The sequence below is a fragment of the Mirounga leonina genome, unplaced genomic scaffold (genome assembly GCF_011800145.1).
Source record: "Mirounga leonina isolate KUSES-001 unplaced genomic scaffold, KU_Mleo_1.0 Mir_82, whole genome shotgun sequence".
Lineage (NCBI taxonomy): Eukaryota > Metazoa > Chordata > Mammalia > Carnivora > Phocidae > Mirounga > Mirounga leonina.
In genome coordinates, this window is record NW_023270825.1 from 18,879,925 (window position 1) to 18,887,980 (window position 8,056).

Below are 8,056 nucleotides of genomic sequence, written 5' to 3' on the forward strand. Positions count from 1 at the left end.
TATATCTTCAAATATATATTCCTATAGCTGAAACCTGACTAACAGAAAAAGATATATAAATGGAATGCCATATGTAATTTTGTTTTTGAAATCAACATTTTGGTAAGCTCTCCCCACCCTTCCGAAAGTTACTCCAGCAGATTTTCTCTTTGCCCTGGGCATCACAGACACGGAGGTGGGACCAGCTCTAGCCCCTGCTGCATGCCATATGACCAAGCCATGAGCGCATGGCTCCTTTCTTAGGCCAGGCCACCACAGAGGAAGCTGGGGCCAGGAGGAGAGCAGTCCCAGCCAGGCCTTGGCACAGGCCAGGTTAACCAGTAAGGACTCCAGGGATATAATGAACTCAGTTCTGTTCCCCCTCCATGGTGATGGTTGATGGTAAGTGGGGGGCAGCCCTGCCCCTGGCCTGGCCCCCAGGCATCATCGAAGGAGGTGGAGCCCCTGGCTGAGCTGCAGCACCACCTAGAGCATCTGCTGTGCCCAGTGGTTGGAGGCAGCTCTGTGCCTACCAGAGACAGGCCCATCCCAGTGCAGGAGAGCCTGGCCTCCCCTGGATTGGGCTACACACTGTGTGATGTGTGATGGCAAGGTGGGCCTTACTGCAATGTGATACACGCTAGCACGCTCGGCACTGACAACGAGGGGCAGTTCGAGGAGCTCATGCAGCTGGTGGAGACCACACCTCACATGCAGATGGACTCTGCACTCGCCTCATGAAGCCACAGGCCATGGATGGCACATGGCCCTGGAGGAGCTCTTCCCCTGCATCTGGGCACTGAACAATGACCTGAAGCTGTTGCAGACCCCTGGGCTGGGGAGGTGGGGTGGAGGGGTCAGGGGGAGATTGAAAACCAATATGGGTGCTGGGCGGTTACTGCAGGAAAAAAGTCGCTGTTCAGTGCGTGAAGAATGATGCCACTGCCCAGGCCTTCCCGGCTGAATCCTGGGTCACGACACGGTTTGGCCACAGCAAGCAGGCCCAGTTTCTGAGTGGGAAAGGTTCCTGTAGGAGAAAGGCAGGCACTACATCGTCACTGAGCACATGGTCAAGGGAGCCTGGTGGATTATCTGCCTCGCAGACATCTCCTCAAATCCTCACTAGAAATCTGAAAGGCCATGAAATACCTGGAGGACAACTACTTTGTCCTTGGACACCAGCATGTTGCAGCCAAGGACAGTGTGGCCAAGGTCAGTGACTTCCACCTCACCAAAAAGGCCACTAGCTTGCAAGACACAGGCAAGCTTCAGGTCAAGTGGACAGTCCCAGAAGCCCTGAAAGAGAAGAAATTCTCCACCAAGTCTGGAACATACAGTTTTGGAATCTTTCTCTGGGAAATCTACTCCTTTGAGAGAGCGCCTTGTCCAAGAATTTCCCTGAAGGACCTTGTCCCTCAGGTGAAGGGTTACAAGACAGATGCCCCCAGGGCTGCCCAGCTGCAGGCCCAAGGTCAGGAAGAACTGCAGGCACAGGGGCGCCTGGGTGGCTTAGCCGTTAAGTGTCTGCCTTCAGCTCAGGTCATGATCCATCCTGGGATGGAGCCCGCATTGGGCTCCCTGCTCGGCAGAGCCTGCTTTTCCCTCTCCCACTCCCCCTGCTTGTGTTCCCTCTCCCGCTGTGTCTCTGTCAAATGAATAAATAAAATCTTAAAAAAAAAAAAAAAAGAACTGCAGGCACCTGGACTCTGCCCCGAGGCCCTCCTTCCTGTAGCTATGTGAGAAGCTCCAGCACGTTAAAACCCATAAGTTACACTTATGACTGCTGACTGTGACTGCTGACTTCCGCCCAGGTCATGGCCCGGTGGGGACCGAACCTGCATAGATTGTGGGCCTGGTGCCCCCACTCACTGGTCCCAAACCTGAACTTAGCCCAAAGGGACAATGGATCTCTTTCCTCTCTTCTAACCTGTGCACCCCCTGTTCCCCACCCCAGGCCCCACCTAGGCCCAGCACCTTCTCTCATGCACCAGACTGTGGGGCTTGACCCACTCTAAGGGTCAAGAAGGGAGGAAGCAGATGCTCCCTACCATGGTCAGGCTTCTTCTAGCCTCCCATTTTGTCTTAGAGTTTTAATTCCTTTCCTTTATTGAAATTTTTATTTTTGATGTGTGTTTTTATCATAATTATTATTATTAATTTTCAAGACGAGAAAGACAATACCCAGCAAATGGGCATTTTACAAGAAGTACAAATCTTGTTTTTCCTGTCCTGACCACAAAGGTTGGGGAGAGGAGGTCTCTCCTTAGGGACCCATCACTGGAGCCTTGTTCCCCATTCTGTGATCCCCGTTGGGTGATGCCTCAGTCTCTGCCTTTTGTTCTTAACTGTGTTGCACTGTTCGCATGTACTCAAGGAAGACTTCTGTCAGGGTCTTATAGCTCGTATGCGCCACTGTGGCCCACATTTTTTGTGAGGTGTGATCATAATAAACCACTCCACAAGGGAAAAATATGCATAAATACATAGTATTAGGATAAACTCTGGCATCCACCGATTAGCATGTAAAATATTATTTGTTGACATTATTAGAGTAAACAAATAGGTAAACATTAATAATCAGAATTGTACTATCTGGAGACTTTTGATATCTATTAGGCAAACCAATCATATATATTTGCCAGCACCTGTTTTCTGTCACTTTCCTCTTAACCATAGAGGCATCAGTACTAACATCAGATGGTGAAAGAGCAGTGAAATTCTTCACTGGGGTTGGGCCTAAGAACCCTGAATACAGCATTGGTGTTGACTTGAAGGACTTTGGAATTAGAAAACTTGGGTTTGGGTCCTATTTGAATCCCTGAATAGATTGGGACTTCAGCTATTAGCTTAATTTATCTAAAATCAAGTTTCCTCACATGCAAAAAAGGCAGTCAATATTACCTACCTCATAAGACTCTTCTTAGCACTATGTGAGAAAATACGTTTTATTCTTCAACTAGTTAGTGTCTAGTGCAGAGTGACTTCACCCATAATTGTAGTTATTCTTAAGTCAATCTATGAAATGATGATACCCAATGAAGGCTTAGCTGGACTGGTCATGGTGTGAGAATCACCCATCTATTAAATCAGGGATGCTCAGACCTGGAAGGAAAGGCAAGTTTGCAATCCATAGATTATTTGGGATTTAAAGTAGGAACTCTGCTGACTAAAATTCTCTATGGTTGCAAGATCTGAATTTGGAATCAGAAAGATGGAGTTTCGAATCCCTTAGATCGGTTACTAAAGCATCCACATCTTAGTTTCCTACTCCAAACATAGGGATTCATTTTTTTCTAATGCTTATCATGCACTAGATAGTTTGCTGGTGATTAAATATTAAGAGGATCTGAGAGATGATGTATATTGTGTTCTTAGTGTAGTTCCTATCAAATACTTAGCTGCTTCCCACATTTGGGGGCTGTTTTTCTTATTCACCAACTACCATATTTATATTTAAGACCTCATTATACTAAAATTATGCATTTCCTTGCATAGCATATGTCCAATTCTGACAGGGGCAATACCTATAGATGACAATGTGAATAGTGTCCCCAGATTTGAAATATACCTGATCTGAAATATACCTCATATTTAAAGTAAATCTTAGCTCACACCATTCTGATGTTAATTCACCATTTAAGATAATATGTAATTAAATGGTAAATATTTTAGTGACACACAATATTATTCCTTAATAACACTTGGGAGAAATTATCAGGCCTAGAATGCTCTTAAGTCTGGTATTACACAGGACAGCTTTCTTGTGGCTACTTGAAGATCTAATAATTTTTTGAGATCATTTTAATTTTTAAATGTCTAAATGTTCTTAAAAATTTCCACCTACATAAATCATTTCAAAAGCCCTTGGAAAGAGAGTGTTTTCAAGGACGCATCCTGGAGAGCAAGCTGCACCGCTACTGACTGAACTCAGCTAAGGCCTCTATGGGAACTGTGAAGATTTGCGGGGGGGCAGAGCAAGATGGCGGAGGAGTAGGAGACCTGGATTTCGTCTCCTCTCAGGAATTCAGCTGGATAGGGATCAAACCATTCTGAACACCTACAAACTCAACAGGAGATCGAAGAAAAGAAGAGCAACAACTCTCTCATCGGAAAAGCGACCACTTTCTGGAAGGTAGGACGTGCGGAGAAGGGAATCCGAGGCGATATTCGGGAGGATAGACGGCGGGGGAGGGGCCTCCGACGGCCGCTTCTGGCAAGTGATAGAGCCGCGGAGCACAAAGTCGGAACTTTTAAAAGTCTGCTCCGCTGAGGGACGTCACTCTGGTGGCTAAGCGGGGGGTGGAACCCTCCGGGACAGTGTGGTCTCAGGACCCTCGGGGTCACAGAAAGACCCGGGGTGCCTGAGTGTGGCAGAGCTCCCAGGTATCGGAGCAGGGAAGCCGGCTGCAGAGGCGGAGCCCAGGCGCGGGCTCTCAGCTCGGGGTGGCCATAAACCGTGATCCGCGGCCCAGTCGGGCCCCTGCTCCTCCAGCAGGGACCCAACAAGCGGCAGATCCGGGGAGACTCACCTTCCTCCCCCGGGAGGAGCCGCGCCGGAGTGCACCGCAGGGATCTGCTGGGTTTGGAGACTCCACCCGGGGTCGGGGGCCAGAGATAGAAACGCGCGGTCACAGGCCGGCAAGCACGGAGTGCGGCCGGAGACCGGGGAGACGGGAGTGACTGACGGCTTTTCTCTGGGGGCTCACTGAGAAGTGGGGCCCCGAGTTCTCGGCTCCTCCGGGGTGGAGATTGGGACGCCGCCATTTTCACTCTCCGCCTCCAAAGCTGTACGGAAAGCTCGCAGGGAACAAAAGCCCCGGAGAGCAAACCCGAGCAGATTACTTAGCCGGGAGGGGGCAAGGGCGGGGCAATTCCGCCTCCGGGAGACATTTGGAAACCACTGCAACAGGCCCCTCCCCAGAAGATCAGCGAGAACAGCCAGCCAAGACCAAGTTTACCGATCAATGAGAACGGCAGAACTCCAGCGCTAGGGGAATACTGCACATAGAATTCACGGCTTTTTTACCATGATTCTTTAGTCTTTCAAAGTTAATTTTTTTTAACTGTCTTTTTTCCTTTTTTTTCTTTTTGAATTTTTCTTTTTCCCTTTTTCAACCAACATCTTATCAATCCCTTTAAAAAAATTTTTTTTATTTTTCATTTTTAGAGTCATATTCTATCCCTTCATAGTAGTTACCCATATTTTTGACTTATATATATAAGTTGTTCTCTCTTTGAAATTTTGAGATAGTTTCTCCTAACAGATTAAAATATACCCTAAATCTCTAGTTTATGGTGTTTTCTACTCCCCTGCCTGATCACATCCTCTCCCTTTTTTTTTCTTTTTCTATTTCCTTTTTTTAAATCCTCTTCTTTCTTTTTTCAAACAAGTTCTTATCAATTCCTTTTATAAAATTTTTTATAATTTCCATTTTTACAGTCATATTCCATCCCTTCAACATATCAACCCTTATTTTTGTACATATATAAGTTTTTCTTTCTTTAAAATTTTGGGAGGCACTTTCTTCTAAAAGACCAAAATACACCCCAAATCTAGTGTGTGGCACTGATCTATATACCAGCCTGATCATATTTGATCACATTCTGGTTTTTTGTTGTTGTTGTTGTTTTGTTTTGTTTGTTTTTGTTTTTATCTTTATCTTTTTCTTTTTCTTTTTTTTTTTTTCTTTTTCTTTTTTCTCTCTTTCCCTTTCTTATCCCACTGCTTCAGGTCTTTTCTGATTTGTTTAGAGTATATTTTCTGGGGACGTGGTTACTCTGCTAGCATTTTGTTCTCTCATTAATCTATTCTCCTCTGCACAAAATGACAAGACGGAAAAATTCACCTCAACAAAAAGAACAAGAGGTAGTACCGACTGCCAGGGACCTACTCAATACGGACATTAGTACGATGTCAGATCTAGAGTTCAGAATCATCACTTTAAAGATACTAGCTGGGCTTGAAAAAAATATGGAAGTTATTAGAGAAACTCTTTCTGGAGAAGTAAAAGAGCTAAAATCCAACCAAGTAGAAATCAAAAAGGCTATTAATGAGGTGCAATCAAAAATGGGGGCACTAAGTGCTAGAATAAATGAGGCAGAAGAGAGAATCAGTAATATAGAAGATGAAAAGATGGAAAATAAAGAAGCTGAGAAAAAGAGAGATAAACAACTACTGGATCACGAGGGCAGAATTCGAGAGATAAGCGATACCATAAGACAAAACAACATTAGAATAATTGGGATCCCAGAAGAAGAAGAAAGAGAGGGGCAGAAGGTATAATGGAGCAAATTATAGCAGAGAACTTCCCTAATTTGGGGAAAGAAACAGGCATGAAAATCCAGGAAGCACAGAGAACCCCTCTCAAAATCAATAAAAATACGTCAACTCCCCGACATCTAATAGTAAAACTTACGAGTCTCATAGACAAAGAGAAAATCCTGAAAGCAGCTCGGGTGAAGAGATATGTAACCTACAAGGGTATAAACATTAGACTGGCAACAGACCTATCCACAGAGACCTGCCAGGCCAGAAAGGACTGGCAGGACATATTCAGAGCACTAAATGAGAAAAATATGCAGCCAAGAATACTATATCCAGCTAGGCTGTCATTGAAAATTGAAGGAGAGATAAAAAGCTTCCAGGACAAACAAAGTCTAAAGGAATTTGCAAACACAAAACCAGCCCTACAGGAAATCTTGAAAGGGGTCCTCTAAGCAAAGAGAGAGCCTAAAAGCAACATAGACCAGAAAGGAACACAGACAATATACGGTAACAGTCACCTTACAGGCAATACAATGGCACTAAATTCCTATCTTTCAATAGTTACCCTGAATGTAAATGGGCTAAATGCCCCAATCAAAAAACACAGGCTAACAGACTGGATTAAAAAACAAGACCCGTCGATATGCTGTCTGCAAGAGACTCATTTTAGAACCAAAGACACCCCCAGATTGAAAGTGAGGGGGTGGAAAGCCATTTACCATGCTAATCAACACCAAAAGAAAGCTGGAGTGGCAATCCTTATATCAGACAAATTAGATTTTAAACCAAAGACTGTAATAAGAGATGAGGAAGGACACTGTATCATACTTAAAGGATCTATCCAACAAGAAGGTCTAACAATTGTAAATATCTATGCCCCTAACATGGGAGCAGCAATTATATAAGGCAATTAATAACAAAAGCAAAGAAACACATGGACAACAATACAATAATAGGGGGGACTTTAACATCCCCCTCACTGAAATGGACAGAACGTCTAAGCAAAAGATCAACAAGGAAATAAAGACTTTAAATGACACACTGGACCAAATGGACTTCACAGACATATTCAGAACATTCCACCCCAAAGCAACGGAATACACATTCTTCTCTAGTGCCCATGGAACATTCTCCAGAATCGATCACATCCTAGGTCATAAATCAGGTCTCAACTGGTACCAAAAGATTGGGATCATTCCCTGCCTATTTTCAGACCACAATGCTTTGAAACTAGAACTCAATCACAAGAGGAAAGTCGGAAAGAACTCAAATACATGGAGGCTAAAGAGCATCCTACTGAAGAATGAATGGGTCAACCAGGAAATTAAAGAAGAATTAAAAAAAATACATGGAAACCAATGAAAATGAGAACACAACTGTTCAAAATCTTTGGGATGCAGCAAAGGCAGTCCTAAGAGGAAAGTATATAGCAATACAAGCCTTTCTCAAGAAACAAGAAAGGTCTCAAATACACAACCTAACCCTACACCTAAAGGAGCTGAAGATTGAACAGCAAATAAAGCCTAAACCCAGCAGGAGAAGAGAAATCATAAAGATCAGAGCAGAAATCAATGAAATAGAAACTAAAAGAACAGTAGAACAGATCAATGAAACTAGGAGCTGGTTCTTTGAAAGAATTAACAAGATTGATAAACCCCTGGCCAGACTTATCAAAAAGAGAAGAGAAATGACCCAAATCAACAAAATCATGAATGAAAGAGGAGAGATCACCACCAACACCAAAGAAATACAAACAATTATAAGAACATATTATGAGCAACTCTATGCCAGCAAATTAGATAACCTGGAAGA

At 44.1% G+C, this 8,056-nt stretch overlaps 1 pseudogene; it reads left to right on the forward strand.

The window, feature by feature from the left end:
• The first annotated feature begins 365 nt into the window (after nt 1-365).
• On the forward strand, nt 366-1,759 carry LOC118002499 (annotated as a pseudogene).
• Nucleotides 1,760-8,056: the final 6,297 nt, after the last annotated feature.